General features: G+C 29.9%; 1 pseudogene; it reads left to right on the top strand.

The window, feature by feature from the left end:
* The first annotated feature begins 10064 nt into the window (after nt 1-10064).
* On the top strand, nt 10065-12655 carry LOC149056611 (52 kDa repressor of the inhibitor of the protein kinase-like; annotated as a pseudogene).
* Nucleotides 12656-17691: the final 5036 nt, after the last annotated feature.

Genomic DNA, 17691 nt, shown 5'->3' with positions numbered 1-17691 from the left:
TATCCATCGTTGATAATTTTTTTCACAGCGTATGATTTAACGTAAGTATTATGTATGTATATGTAATATTTATGTAAGTTTTTTACATAATATACAGTTATACTGATTTAAATGTAAAAAAATTCATCTGAAATAAAAATTTCCAATTTTATCGAATAGTTTACTACAGTTTGAAAAAAAAAAATTGTTTGAATCGGACGTTTTCTTGCTGATTAGTTACAGTTTTGGTTAGTATTAGGTATATAAGGTACGGTTATAATATATATTATATTAGGTACGGTTTATTATTATAATATATTTATAATATATATAATAATATAATATATATTATAACCAAATACCAGATTTGGTTCCATTTTGCGTAAAATACGATAGTAATAGGAATACGAAAATATTGGAAATGTAAAATAATATTATTCAATGACAAAATTATTATTTTCATATTGACAATTTGGCTATTTATAACCAGCGCGCGGCTGAGATAGATAACCAGTTTTGACCTATGGAGCGGTACCGCTGCTTATGAACGCGGGGTGGTGGCAGAAGTACTGTTCAAAATGCTGCCACTGTAGTCGCTAGAGCAGCGAGATGACGACGGCGAATTCATGATTTTTTTTGCCAAAAACATACTTTTTTATTTCCAATAGTACTCAGGCCTCGTTGATCGTAGAAACATGATTTTAGTATCAAAATAATCACGAGAAGTTGTACTTAAAAATCTTGGAACAGATTTTCGATACCTCAATTTGCTGATTTTATATAATTTTTAAAAAAAATTAAAATTTGTTACAAACTTCAAATGCAAATAAAATTGGTTAGAAAACATAAATCAAAAATCTGTTCCAATATTTTTAAGTACAACTTCTCGTTATTATTTTGATACTAAAATCATGTTTCTACGATCAATGAGGCCTGAGTACTATTGGAAATAAAAAAGTATGTTTTTACGGTCGATTTTTTCCTACTGTGACGGCCTCTTAAGAATGATATTTGATCGAACGGTGTTTAATGATTTTCTATACATATAATATATTGTTATCAAAGGCGCGTTTTACGACACGGTCTCTGTCTATCTTCCGTATCCACTATATTGATCTCTGTCATACGCACCTTTCGTTTAATCGCACGGAAAACACTTTTTTTGGCAACAGGCTATGTGATCAGGAGACGGTAAGACTAATTTCATTGAACAATCGAGCGGTAATCGAGTAAGTAGACCTTTGTTGATATTAAATATTTGGTTAAGGTACTTTTATATTAGCTTTGTCTCACGTTTTTTTGTTTTATTCATTTTTTTTTTTTTTTTAATACTTTAAAATAATTTTAATATTTAATATATGTTATTCTATATTCTATCTCAGAAAATATTCGATAACTATTTAGTAGAATATCGTAAAGTTGAAAGGCCTTTTACGGCACGTGTGCGTTTGATTCAATGTGAATTTTTGTATTCTTTTAAGTTGACTCAAACAAGTAACACTACTGTAAAGTAATGTAGGTATGAGAAAATCATTGTTTTTTTTTTTAGTCATTGCACTATGCACTGTGCAGTGGTCAATGCAGGCCACGTGTTCAGTTTTTGTTTTTTATTTTTAATAATTTATAATGATTTATAATTTTATAAAATTTGGAAAAGTTAAAATGTTTGTGCGCCACAGCTGTACTTACCTGGGAGGTTCGTGAACAGCAATGAATCGTGCCCTGTCGGGAATGGGGTTACCACAATATTAAAATAAATAATACATTAACTCAGGATTGCGAATAATAACAAAGTGATAATATTTTAGATTTTACACATAACAACAAACATTATAATATACATTAATAATATAGAACAAGGAACGGTACCGTAAGGAGACAAGGACGATGATCTGGACCTGGTTTCGACCGGAGCTGGTATATAGTGCTGACTGGACCGGAGCTGGTATATGTTGTCGACTGGACCGGAGCTGGTATATAATGTTGATCACTAAACCGGAGCTGGTTAATAATATTGACAAAATGGCACAGAAAAATAACCGCAAACCGAGAATCACGTGTACAGAAAAAAAGTGTCGTTTTTGCAAAGTACACACACACACCAACGCCCCAACGATGTATCTCGCTAAGAGACGCAACAACAACACGCGCGCACGGCGGCGGGCCGACGCGCCGGCTAGACGCCGTTCGATCCAGCTGATCGAACGACGTTTGCTTTCTCGATCAATGGGAAAGCAGTGTGGCAACATCTGCATCAGTGGCCGATCACAATTGACAACTTGCGCGAACAATGTTCGTGTGGTAATCAAAATCAAAATTTTAAATCATCTTTGTAAAATATCGTAAAGCAGAAATCCTTGTCTTTGGTATCTACGTGTAGAACATATCCCTTTACGTAACATGTAATCGTGAGTAGAATTATTTCTGCAGAAATGTAAATTTTTATTGAAATCGCTAATATATTATACTCTTTATGTGGTTACAATCAAAATAAAAAAACGTGTTCCGGGTTGTTTTGTTTTTGTAAATTCATAATGAATCGTGTTTTTTAAATAATTGTAGGTAACCAAAATCAATAATTAAAAACCACTTCGTTTAGTCAAAAGGTTAGGTTTATACCGTTAAAACTATTGTTCACAATAATTTTACTTTAAATTTAATCAAAAAAAAAAAACGATTCTTAGGGGCCATAAAATTGTGGTTCATGGCCTAGAATTTTATAGTAACATTGCTGCGAGAGCTGGCATCCTCTTCTCAAAACTCATAACGTGTACCTACGTAGAATAGTGTTTATGGAAAAATCATTTTTTTTTGGAAGTCACTGCATGTAATGTGTGTAGTTTGTCGTTATAACAGGCCACGTGTTTATTTTTCGTTAATTCATAATGATGTGTAATTTTATAAAATTTGTGTAGATGAAAACGTTTCTGTGATAACCACAGTCAGTGTGTAGTAAGCGATTTGTTGAAATGCCTTGTAGGTTCTTAAGTGTTGTAATGCAATATCCTACACGTCACAGAAGTAGAATAATTAACTGCGAAAATTATTCTTTAAATTTTTTTTTCTGTTTTAGAATGAAAATAGAACAAAATTTTAAATTTTTTGGGAAGGGTGTACAGGTGTACAACGCACCTGTATACTCTTCCCAATCTGACCGCCAAGGAGGTATAAAAAAAAACCTTAGTGAGTAGACTCGTACCAAATACAAATTTCGATCAAGTATTCTCTTAATGAAATTGTACATTGTTTATTTGTGTTTCAGGATGCTTTAGGTGTAAAAGGAGGGGGCACATAGTGCGGAATTGCTTTGGTGAGTATGTGTGATATTCTACCACGACCTGCAGTTGTATTTAATATTAATCATTTTTAAAGCACCACCGACTCCTCGACGGCAATCTGTGCCACCCCCTCCCGCACCACCATCAACACCACCACCGCAGCCACCAACACAACCGCCACCACAGCCACCATTTGTCACTGAAGACCCCACCATGTCTTCAGTGACAGATGGAATAGCCGCGGTGGAGGTGAAGGGTGATGTAAGTATCTAGTACTAATTTTAAATAGTTGCTGACGAAAATGCTAATTCCATACATTTAATAAATTTCAGAGCATGGAAACATCCAGTAAGTTTTCAGTTGAACAATATTAGTTAAATACAATGTTTTGTAATATTAAATTAATTTTATTTGTTTTCAGCTCAGCAATAAATTTTTTTTTCAATCTATTTGGTTTTTTTTTTTTTTTGGTTTTTGTTAGTTTTTACTCTTTGTGAACAGATATATATCCATAAGATAATGTCTATAATGTGTGGTGTATATTAAATCGAAAGGCGAAGTAGGTATGCAAACGTACATCGGGGTTTTGAACTTTGTGATCAAGCGTTTGTTCTTAAACAGTTATGAAGTCACTCAACAGTTGAAAAATAAAGGGTAGAAAACTGTATGTCAACTCTCCTTTTCATTCGGAAAAAAGGTTGTGTACACAGGTGGAAAATTATAACTATTATAATTAAAGGTTACAAACCATGTAATAGGGTATCATCATTGCATTAAAACAAATATAATCCGATTAATATAACTATTACGTATCTTAGTGATCTAATGTAAATAAAGCAACAGGAAATTAGTTTGCACTGGCGTTAGTAATTTATGAATTTTTTTCATATTAAATTGTATTATAAAGTTATTCATTAAAAATATAATGTCAAGTTTATGTTATATGCGTGTAACAACATATTAAGTTTGTGGTATATTATATAATATGTAGAAAATTATAAATACAGTTTAAGTCAAATAATATGTTAAATATTAAATAGTAAGTTATTCATACTACGTGATGTTAATGTTTAATAAAACATTACGTGTAGTAATCAAATTAATGAATCAACATAAATTCTTTTAATTAAACTATTACATTAAAATGGTAATTTGTCTGTGTTTTTTTAACAAACATAAAGTATGAATTAATAAATTAACAGTAATTCACTGTGAGTGTATAATACAAATTGGATTTTAAACATCGTAGCATAAGATTACAACGTTATTAATTTCAACTTACAAATCTTCTTAATAAATATAAATGTTACATATTCAGTTGTCTTCAAAATTTATCAAATCGATAGACATATAGACAATATGGCCCGACGTTGCACACAACGGCGTCGTTCCGCAAAGCTAAAGTCGACTTCTCCACCACAACACCATACGATAAATTTATGATAGCGGATAATATATTAGGAGTATACCTATTATCTTCACTATGCACAGGATAGTATTATAAGTATGATAACAATCGTAAGTAATGGACCGATATTATATAATAAACTATATATAGGTACTATACAGTATACACACACATAGCTTAATTAAATGGGTTTTTTTTCTTGAAAACGGTTTATTATGGAAGATGGTAAAAGATCGTAAGTGGTTAGGTACCTATCAATTATAATTTATCGTCAATTTATCTATAAGTATAATTTTTTTTTTACAAGCATTCAAAGTTTGTATTTTGAAAACATACGTAAAAATCACGAAAATTCATAAATTATTTTTTGCTCAAAATTCATAAAAAAATTTTCCTTTTATATCTAAGATTTGAAAATTTAATATAAGGCTCCTTACAAATTTTTACAATAGCAGGTGAAAAATAAAAGAAAAATATTGTCACAATTTTTATTTACAAGCATTCAAATTTTGAATTTTGACAACATACGTAAAAATCATGAAAATTCGTAAATTATTTTAAGCTAGAAATTCATAAACAATTTTCATTTTATATCTAAGATTTGAAAATTTAATACATGGCTCCTATCATATTTTTACAATAGCAATTGGAAAATAAAAGAAATGCGTAGTCTTAATTTTTTTTTACTTTGAATAGTTTGAATTTTGACAATATATTATGTAAAAATCACGAAAATCACGAAAATTCGCAAATTATTTTAAACTAGAAATTCATAAAAATTTTTCTTTTTAAATCTAAGATTTGAAAATGTTTAATAATCTATAATATTTTATCCTAGACAGATAAACCGTTTTCGCTCAGAATCGTTTTTCGTATACAATGATATAATATTGTAATGATATGCTCGTTTTCACATATCATAATAATTGTAAATTCGTTATTTTCATGCAATAAATTAAATAACGGTAAAGTTGTCGCACGCATGTAATATACTCTAAAAAACCCCAACAAATCAAGTCACTGATGATTGGAACGATTCCCATTGTCTAGTCACGTACAGGACACTGTACGGGATTATAACGGTACGGCGCAACCACGGTTATCTACACAGGTTGTAACTCGCGCTATACTGTACTGAACAACAGATCGACCAAGAGCGGTGGCCACGTGAACTACAGCGCTAGTTGTATCTGGCCCTATTTTTCGTAACAGAACATACGTCGTTTTGTACTGTTTTGTTAATTGTTTATATATAATTGATTTTACGAACAAAGTGCTCATGACTTAAATTGTAGCCTATAGTTCTACATAATATATATCACTTATCACATTTTCACTTAACTGTTTTTATCAGAAAGTATAAAGTTGAACAAAAAAGTAAAAAACCTACTGTATTCTCTTTACAAACGTACAATTTTAATTTTTTAATTTTGAATAGTATTGTTACAAATTTTGCCTATGGTGAAGTGTTGATGAGATTGAGGCAGTTTGCATACCAGGAGATTTTGAAAATGCAAAAAGTTTCGAGAGAAAAGAAAAAGTTATCAAAACTATATAATTCTTAAATTCAAAGTATAAAACAAACTAGTCATAGTTATTTTTGTTTTAATATTATATACTCAATTGGCTTTAATGTTTGCTATTTGTATTCAAATTTTAAATCAATAATAAAAACACAAATTTTTTATCCTTATTATACCTATATCTATTGCCATGTTATTGCTGCATTAAAGAATTACAAAATATGCTTGTAGCTTTTATTCAAATTTTAAATCAATAATAAAACACAATTTTTTGTATCATTATTACATATCTATTGCTCTGTTATTGCTGCATTAAAGAATTTAAAAATATGCTAAATGTTGCTTTTATTTAAATCCTAAAATATTGTGTATTCATTTACAGGGTACAAGAATCATATCTTATCTGAACCAAACAAAAATTTTGATTGTGCAGATAAATAAATACAAATAATTATACTATAATAAAAAAAGTATGGTGTAATTTTAATAAGTACTAAAATATTATTTTATTTTAATTCAATTCAAAACCAAACAGTGTTTCATGTTATATCTTAGTTTGTAATTTATGTAAAGTCAATCATTAGTTGATAGTTGTGAACTAGATACCATATTTTAAAATTTAAATGTCTTGATTGTAAAATCAATAATCATGATAAGATTATAAGAAAAACAATTCGTTTTAGCGTTTTATGCCCTAAACCACACCACGCCACCACGGTCGTTTGAGGAGTAATAGGGCCAGATACAACTAGCGCTGTAGTTCGTGAGTCCACCACCCATCGACGCGCAATAACAGCCCGTTATCCAACCTGTGTAGATAACCGTGGGCGCAACACATGCAATTTCTTTCATGTGCCGCCGGAGATAAGGGATGGTCAGATCAGGGTCTCTGTCGCCAGAGAATAAGACAATTTTCTTTGGAGACACCGACACCTTTGATCGGGCCGCCGGTGGCTCTGGCGGGCTTGACCAAAATCGTCTCCTCTCATCAGTGCACGAGCACCACTTAAACAGAACAGTGCAGGAGCACATCACTGATAACCAACACACACTCTCAAGATCCTAAGAGCGACAACTGTGCCGTTCCTTATAAAAAAAGACGAAATTAATCAGTGTTCCGTTATTTCTTTTTGAGTGTTTAAAATAATTCTTTTCGTCCTTATTACGTCGACTGCGTCTTCAGACAGCTACGGATAAGGTAAGGTGCATGCGCATCCATATTCATATAGTTACAGTTATATACAGGTATCACATTTCATTTATTAAATTATTATAATTTAATAAATTGATAACCAATAATTTTATCATCGGTATACTTGATCGTTCTCGAATCACAACCTCGAGAGCCCTCCGACGATCAGGAGGAAGGTAATTACGCAAATTTAAAACAATAAGACATATGTTAAGATAACTAAAAATAATTAATAACTTGTAAATATATTTAAGGCATTCATTCAAGGCTTGTGTCCCTTGTGTTTGCCTTACAATTTATTCAGACCAATTCATCTCCCATAAATAAATAATAAATAACTACATTACTATATTGAATAATATTATATTAATATCATTATTATTAATTTTATTTCTAATATCTTACTCTAATTAATATAACTATTGGCAGGAGCCTTAGTTATATTTATTAGCTGTATTATATTATTATCATTATTAATTTTATTTTCAATATCTCTCCCTCTTTTTTCCTTTTTTCTTTATTTTTTCTTTTCTTTTATTTTTGCGTTATTACAATATCATTGGATTCAAATTTAATTCCATCCATTACAGTAACCCACTTGTAACCTACTGTACAGCAGAGTGACATCCACGACTTACCCGCCTTTTTAAATCTTAGATATAAAAAGAACATTTTTTATGAATTTCTAGCTTAAAATAATTTGTGAATTTTCGTGATTTTTACGTATTTTGTCAAAATTCAAATTTTGAATGCTTATAAAAAAAAATTGTGACTATGAATTTATTTTATTTTTCAACTGCTATAGTAACAATATGTTAAGAGCCTTGTATTAAATTTTCAAGCTTTTCTGCCTAACAAAAAAATTTTCATCAATATTAATTTAAAAAAAAACTAATAATGATCGAAAATTTCAAATGCCTATGAATAGTTCAACTTAAGTCGAAAATTTTTGAAAATTGCATGGTGGATAGAATATACTTATATAAACATTCAGTGAAAATTTCATGTATCTATGACATTTGTTTTAAAATTACATCAAAAACCAAAATCGATTTTGTCGAAAAATGAGTGTGCGTAAAATTTCCCGTTGTTCCCTTAATTTTTAGTTAGTTTTTCTCGATTATTTAGAAATGTATTAAGAATTTTTCACACGCATCATGGTAAAATCAATACATTCATCGCAGCGCTCAGAATCTAAAATGTCATGTAAGTTGGCTATACAATTGTTGAGCAGATCAGTAGCAGCTTCAATTAAAACTTGTGTGGCTACGGGTCAGTTAAAATCTTCAACGGAAAACAACATTGTAAACTTTTTTATAACAGTAAACGACATATTTGATTCTGGAAATAGTAAAAATCTTTTTGATAACAATCCCAATAAACGTCCACTGAGTGTAAAAATCCACAAGTATTTTCAAATTTAAAAAAATCAATTTCAAGATTTAATAATCTTATTAAAATTAACCATAAAAAAAAAAACAGTACTCCACCGTGCTTTTCAGGAATGGTTTGGACTTCAACTGCGTTGCTTAATCTATACGAGTCAGAACTTATGGAAACTGAAAAATATCCAGTAAACGCATTTTTTTTTATGACTAATCGGTTAACTCAAGATCCGTTGGAAAATTTATTTTCAATAATAAGACAAAGAAATGGTTATAACAGAAATCCAACAGCTCGCACTTTTAGGTGTTGTTTTGGAAGCATCTGTTCATACAGTTTGATGAAATGTTCAAACAAATGCAACTGTGAAGAAGATGACGATGAATATTTAAATGTTGATGTTTTAAAAGAATGTTTAATTGATCGTCCAAACCCAGATTTGATAGAAACTGATCTCGATGAAGAACAAAATAATTTAGTACCTGATAACTCATCGGAAACCAGTTCATTATCTTTAGACTGTAGCCCTATACCCGCTTCACTGGAAACATGTACCGTTGTTTATTTCTCAGGATATTTAGCAAATAAGTGTCTCGAGAAATTTAAGTGCGTTGATCGTTATTCAAATTTGATCACTGAAAAAGATCTTAATGATAAAAACCAATTATTATTAACTTATAAAACGTTTGATAATATATTTACTAATACAAAAGGTTTAAAATGCCTTCATCCATACTATTGAAAATATCAAATATTTGCCTTGCTATTTTTGAAAGGAAATTTGAAGACATCAAAATTGAAAAAAAAATAGTCACTCAACTTACAAACGATCAGGGGCGTATACAAGGGGGGGGGGCGATAGTGACGATCGCCCCCCCCTGGACATTGTTGAATGTGTTTCATGTATAGGTGCTTACATATTTTATTATAATATTATATTACAAAAATTAAAAATACAGTGCATATTTTTTTTTTCATATTTTTTTTTTTTTTTTTGGAAATGGATAATAGTTATCAAAAACCTGTTATCAATTAATAAAACATCTATAACCAATTATGGCTGTAGATAAAACTGATAAGAGTCAAAAGATTAGAGATATATTGGCTGTAATCACAGATATATACAATAATTATTATTGTTGTTGTATCTGTCATCTGTGGCAGTGTGGAGCTATTATAATTGTGATCGTCTACAACTTACAAGATTATGTTATTTTTTTTTTTTTTAATACTATAATCAAATTTATTTTAGTTCACGTACGACAGACGACAGTACCACTGTAGCAGGTTAGTTTATTACTATGGATTCTTTGAAGCGGAAACAGCCTTCTCTTTTAAATTATTTTCCAAACAAAAAAATATCGTCAACAGAGGTAAGTGATTCAAATGAGCCAGTAAATGTTTCCTAAACAGCAATACCACGAGCAATACCACAACTCAATGTAATTTGTGATGATAATAAACAAAATAATATAACATCAGATTTAGTTTTCGATAATGATATTGGTAATTTTATTGGTAAAAAACTTGACGACCACCCAAAATGTAGACTGTTGGAAAACCCTTGGAAACCACTGAAAAACTTTGAGTATCCATTCTCCATTCACAAAAAAAAAGAAAAGAGGAAAAACGTTTTTTAAGAAATAATCATTTTGACCAATATCCGTGGCTAATATATTCTGTATCAAAATCTGACTGTTTCTGTAAATATTGTACACTTTTTTTAACTCACAATAAAGGTGGAAAACAAAATACTGAAGAATTGAAAAAACTTGTAACATTACCACTCATTCAATATTCAAAATTACTTGGTAAGGATGGATATTTAGAAAAACATAATCAAAATCATTACCATCAGGATGCAATTTTAAAATCAAGTGACTTTTTAAAAACTTACAACTCACCTAATAAGCAGGTTAATAATATTCTAAACAGTGAACGTTTAAGACAAGTTCAAGAAAACAGAAACCGGTTTAAACCTATAATAGAAACTATAATTTTTTTGGGACGCCAAAATATACCTTTCAGAGGGCACCGTGAATCAGGACAAATAATATTTCATGATAATGAAGACTCTAAAAATTTAACTAATCCAACTTATTCTATTGTGAAGAATGAAGGTAATTTTCGCGAACTTTTGAAATACCGTATTATGTCTGGTGATACAAAATTGAAAAATAACTTGCTTAATTTTAATTCAAAAGCTAGTTATATTTCTCCAATCATCCAAGAAGATCTGATTAAATGTTTTAAGGAAGAAATACTATCGTTTATATTAGATGAAGTAATTAATACAAATCAATTTTACAGTATTATCTTTGATGAAACGACCGATGTGTCTCATATATCACAAATGAGTTTAACTTTAAGGTACATTGATAAGAAAAATAACATTTATGAACGTTTCGTTGGTTTTATCAATTGCCATGATACATATTTTAATAAAAACCAGACTGCCATTCCAAATAATGATTTGTCAGATACATTGATTGATGACCATTTATCTAAAGAACCGAAGCTAACAGGTGAATACATTATTTATTTAATTGTATTATTTTAATTAAAAATCTAATTTACCTTGATTTTTTCAGGAAATGTACTTGGAAATATAGTAGTATCAGAGTTAAAATAAATGTCACTTAACCTTAAAAACTGTATAGGAATTAGCACGGATGGTTGTTCTGTAATGACATCAGTGTTAAGAGGAGCTGTACAAGAAGTCCAGAAAAGCTGTCCAAATGCTATGTACAGCCCTTGCACTAATCATGCTCTAAACTTATCAATTTCTAAATCTTCGAAAGTCCAAATCGTTAGAAATACTATGGGAATTCTCCAAGAAACCATTTCATTTTTTCATTTATCTTCCAAAAAGAATTCCATCTTGAAAAATAACCTTAAAAGTGCCAAAAGTTCTAAGACATCATTAACCAGTTTGTGTGTTACACGTTGGGTAGAACGTCACACTAGTATAATAGACTTTGAAACCAACATGTCAGAAATTATAGAAAATCTAACACATATATCTCAATGGACAGATCAAGTATCATCATCTAAAGCTAACTCATTACTCCTGAGTTTGTGCAATTGTGAATTTATTATAACATTGTACATATTATCAAATATCCTCAGTATTACACTAGCAGCCAGTAAAATGTTACAAGGAGTTAATTTAGATGTAAGTGCTGCTTCCAGCTGTATTACCAGTATAGTACAAAATTTAGAAGATAAAAGATTAAATGCTGAAGAATATTTTAGTGAAATATTTCTTGAAGCTAAAACTAAAATGATTGACTTAGACATTGAAGTCAAGTTTCCAAGATTAACAAAAAATGAAAATAAAAGGGCCAATACTCCTGCAAATATACCAGAGGAATATTACCGGAGAGTTGTGTACATTCCTCTAATTGACAATATTTTAGAAGACTTGAGATCAAGATTACTAAATAAAAAAACAACAGCTATTTTTCAGTTGATTGAATTTATTCCAGCTAACATAATCAACAAGTCTTCACTCAATGTCAAAAAAATGATTGATACAGTAATTGAACATTTTATATTTTTGGATATAAACATTAACATTTTAAAAGGAGAAGTTGATTTATGGAAATCAAATTGGATTTCCAGGAAAAATGAAGGTAAATACTAATTTATTAAATACAGTTTGCATATTGATTGGTAAAAATCACATATTTTTTATTTAAAATTATTTTGAGGTCTTAAAATACCAGAAGATGTATTAGAATCTATTGATGAATGTCATCCAGTCATGTTTCCTACAATTAGACAGGTTTTAGTAGTATTAGCAACATTACCAGTAAGTATCGCATCAGCAGAACGCAGCTTCTCTACTTTAAGAAGGTATGCATGTATATTTTGCTTTTCTTTAAGTTAGAAGAAAATAATTTTGATAAAAAGCAGGGCTTAGAACTTATGTGGTTTAAAATATACTAAATATGCATGCATTTATGCACTCTAAAGAGCACAAAATATATACATATAGTATGAGCAAAATCAGTTTAGATTTATTTTTACTACTAGTTATTATTTATGACATAACTTAACTATAGTTAAAAATGCTATCATATTTATTTAATTTCCGCTATTTAGTATTACTTTACTTAGATAGTCTGATTTAGATATTTAATTGATTTATTTATTTAATTCTGTGATTATTTTTATAAATTTGTCCTCCTTTTTTGCTTTGCATTAATCATAACTCCTTTGGCTTTTGGCTGTTTGCTTATTGCTTAATGCTTTCTGAAATATGTTACACCAGGTTAAAAACATGGCCGAGAAGCCAAATGTCCCAGAAAAGGTTGACAGGTTTGGCTTTAATGAACATACATAGAAATATTGATATTGACACATCAAAAGTTATTGAACGATTTTCAAAGACAAAAAGGAAATTGGATTTTGTTATTTAATATTATTTTATTATTAATTATTATATATTTAATAAAACTATTATTATATTATGTCGTTATTATAATATGCTTTTATATTTATATGTACCTATGTCCTATGTCAAGTTATTTTATTTGATATACTGTTGATGTTGTTTACAATAATTAATGTTATGGGTTATGAAAGTGGGTAGAATCAATTATTGAAGTTTAAGCAAGCGAAACGATCGAACAATTTTGATCCGCCACTTTATTAATAATCTGTACACTATCGTTTATGTACAAATTTTTTTATAAGAACCTATGATTTGAGTTCAAATTTCGCCCCCCCCCCCCTGGAAGAAGAGCTGAATACGCCCCTGCAAACGATGCTACCAAGAAAATTGTTAAAAATACCTCAATTTTAAACTCTTCGTGCAAAGATCATTACATGTACATAATAGAGCTACTTTTCAGAACCAAAATTTATAAAGAATGCAAATGGATTACATCAAAACTTCATAACAAAGAAATTCAACAGGCGGATAAATTAAAGATATTCCGAAACAATTAAAACATGTTTCATACTTAGAATTAGTAGACTTAATGATATTTTTATAATTAAAAAAATCTAAAATCCCATAAATTTTCTTTCCGAGTACCTTTTTAATTATTGTACCAATATATTGTACTGTGTCATTACGATTAAAATGTTGTTATCCTAAATTTGTGTTTATTATAAAATAAAAAAAAAAAAGGTAATAAATAATAATAATATGTTGTATAACCTCCTCAAATAAAAACCAAAATAAATACAGTCATGTAAAATAATAATATAAATATAAAATGCTGATATACCGACCCTATAACTATAATTTTTTTTGATTTTGTTGAATTCGAGTGTTGCCGCGCGTGGTATGCGCTATGCTGGCGCAAATAATATTGTTGTACGAGAGTGCGGGTCGCGGGTCGACGAGCAACGGAGGTTGACGATGATGTGCGACGGCGGTCGGCGATTATGACGATCCGGCGGGCGATTAGAAAATATAATATTAATTTTATTGTTGACAAAAATAATACCTTATCGCGCTCTATCGGAAATAATTTCCGCACAGCGTATTTTGTATTGCAGTGAGCGATCTATAGTATTTATAATCAATGCTAATACCTATGTTTACTTAAACTTTTTAAAGATTAAATAATTTAGTTTATATAATTTTTTTTTACTAAATTTCTTACATTAAATATAAGTACTTAGTACATACAAGAAGAATAAAGTGTGGAACCAAAAAGTTAGTAGATATATTTATATGCTAGTTGGCAGATAATAATATTACTCAAATCCTAATTTATTTTGAAGTTTATTTTTGATATTTTAAGAATATAATTTACCATGAAATGCGAATTGTAATAAATTAAAATATTTTAAATTTAAGTTATTTCTAGTCACTAGGTGTATGGACATATAGTACCTACATCATGGTAGCATGACTAAATATTAATTTAGTGAATTAGGTCTAAAATAGTTCTTGTATTACTCAGTTCCATGTTTTCACTCTGAAGACTCTTACTAACTTTATTACTAGCAGATAGTAGTTCATACCAAATAACAACACTTAAAATAAAATCATAAGAAAATTCATAATTTGCCAAAGACGAACTTTCACTTTTTATCTTAGGATCCTTTGTTAACTCACTGACTTCTACTAAAGCATCGTGTACTTGGCATAATTGAAAACGAATAGGTTTAATCGATTCGACCCGAGATTCCCATCTGGTATCTGACATTGGTTTTAAAGTAAAGTCTGAAATGTATTTTAAAAGAATATTCCATCTTTCAGTAGAAGCATTGAACATTGAATAAATTCTTTGAATTACGCCGAAAAATGTCATAGCCACTGGTAGAGACGATGCCATGTCCTCGAGAAGTAAATTAAGACTGTGCGCAGTGCATGGTACAAAAAAAAAGCTCTTGGGTTCTCTGAAATAATTCGAGATTGTACTCCCTGTTTTGGACGACCCTATTTGCCCCATTATCGTATGCTTGACCACGGCAATTTTTCAGATCCAAGTTAATTAATTGTAATTGTTCTTTTATTTCCTCTGTTAAATTTGAACCAGATTTATTTGAAATGTGAATAAAGCATATAAAGTATTCATTTATTTCATATTTAAAATTTTTCGAAATTTCTACAATACGTAAAAGAAATGTAAGCTGCTCCTTATGACTTTTATCAGGTGTTCCACCTAATAAAGTCGTAAAGTATTTACTCTGTTTAACGCGATTAATTATTTCATCACGTATTTTTGTGGCAATAATACTAATAAGTTCGTTTTGAATCCTAGGTCCTAAATAATGATCATGTATTTCATCATTACATACGCCTCAAATGATCGGCCATAATAATATCAACTGTTGCAATAATTTGTATTAGTCCTAAAAATTTACCATTATTCGCTGTATATAATTTAGAACTTGTACCACGAAAAGCGTCATTATGTTCTGCTAAAAACTCTATACATGCAATAATACGTTTAAGAATACTAATATTTAAATTATCTTGTATATTATTATCTACAGTTTTATGAAGATCAAGTCCCATACGTAATTGTATCCATTTTTCTTGAGCCTTATTATGTGGAATAGATAATACATGTTCTTTTAAACGTTCACTAATCTGTTTCCAATTTAAAAAACCTATTGAAGCCAAAGATGATGTAGACTTTGACGGGAACAAACGACAATAGAGACAAAATACTCGATTAAGAGATTTAGAATACAAAAGCCAATTTCTAATCACATTTTCCCCATTAGCCATTATTCTATTATAACGAATTACGTTAAATTTTCGACCTTTATCGTTAGAGGGAAACTTATAATTTTTAATTTTTGAAGATGGGTTTTCAACTAAAAAAATTCGTAATTTATCATTAATATTTTGTGACCAGTTACCTGGATCGTCGTTGTTGTGTTCTTTTTCATGTACTTTTCTGCTCTTGATTTCTTCTTTCGGTCGTAAATCATCTGATACCAGTTGTACATTTTCATTTTGATATTCATCACTATCACTAATGCATTGAACTTCTACTTTTTCAGAATTATTAACATCGTCATTATCGCTCAATTGGAGATTCGCATTTATTTGACTTTCAATTTAAAAACTATCAACTATGGTATCATTTTGGTATTTTTTAAAAAAATTGAATAAAGAGTTTTTTTGACGTTCATTTTGATGTTCAACAGCAATCTTAAGTTTTCGTTTTACACCACCACTTTTAAATTTTCGATATTTATCGCGTAATCGACCACTCATTTTAATATTATTGTATTAGAATATTAGATACAATCAATGTCAACAGCAAACGTACACACGAAAAAGTAAAAACTACTACTAATAAAATCGGTCTATCTACTATTTGCTCAATAAATATTATTTATTATTATCAATGTTTTCCAACGGTGACAATTGACGAGCGACGGCGACGTTTTAAATCTATTATTATCTATTACTAATAACTAATAAGTAATAAAAATTCGACGAATAAGACGGTCGGTGGCTGCTGCTTGCTACCCGCATCACCACAGCAATGTGTAGCGATTACGATAATATTGTATTATTGATATTTCAATATTTTTACATTGAATCAACTTTGTTATTTTTATATAATTTTTGATATTTACTGATAAAATAAAATATACAATATACTATGAAAATAAAATTTCTACTTTTTTCAAACGCGAGGCCCCAGATTTAAACAAAAAGCGCGAGGCCCAGGGCCTGGGCCCTGCTCGCCCCACCCTAAGGACGGCCCTGACCATATACCTTATTCTAATAGATAAGCTTTCCGTATACCATAAGTACAATGTGGCGCGGTGAGACATAACACAGTGATGCAGCAACATGTTATGTCTGGTTTACCAATCTATAAGATCTCTATTATATAAATTAATATTGTATAGGTACTCTAAATCATCTAGCCACAATTATAATTCATACTATTTATCGGCTAAATAGTGTAACCAACTATAGGTACTGGTATTTCACTTTGGAGTAACATAACAATATAACAGATTGTATTTACTTTGTTAAGTATGACATTGCTTTATAAATATACTATTTTAGTATATAAAAAATAAAAATAAAACTTTTCAGATAATAGCCTCTAGAAAAAATGTCATCATTGAGGGTTACTTCCATTGACCTATCAGCCGACTATTACTATAAAAATAAAAATCACAAAAATAATTCAATGAGTGACATGTACCTAGACGAAGTTGTCTTTAACCTTTTGGGTGTACTGATTACACCCTAAACAATGCAGTATAGTAGTGATACTATACTGCAGGGATGGGCAACTGGCGGTCCGCGGGCCGCATACGGCCCGCGTACTTTTTTATCTGGCCCACGCTACATTTTCAAATTACTTCATATAAAACCTCATCCTCAAGTATCACATTAAATAATAATTGTAAATATAAATAAAGATAAAAAATAAATGTTAGTAAATTTGAAGGACCTTTTTTTTTTTGCTTTCTCCTATGCAC

This window comes from Diuraphis noxia, unplaced genomic scaffold (assembly GCF_037042655.1).
Source record: "Diuraphis noxia isolate RWA-SAM2 unplaced genomic scaffold, SU_Dnox_SAM2 contig0003, whole genome shotgun sequence".
In the NCBI taxonomy this organism is placed as follows: domain Eukaryota; kingdom Metazoa; phylum Arthropoda; class Insecta; order Hemiptera; family Aphididae; genus Diuraphis; species Diuraphis noxia.
The sequence above is the reverse complement of the archived record's forward strand: the minus strand, read 5'-3'. Positions and strand labels throughout refer to the sequence as shown.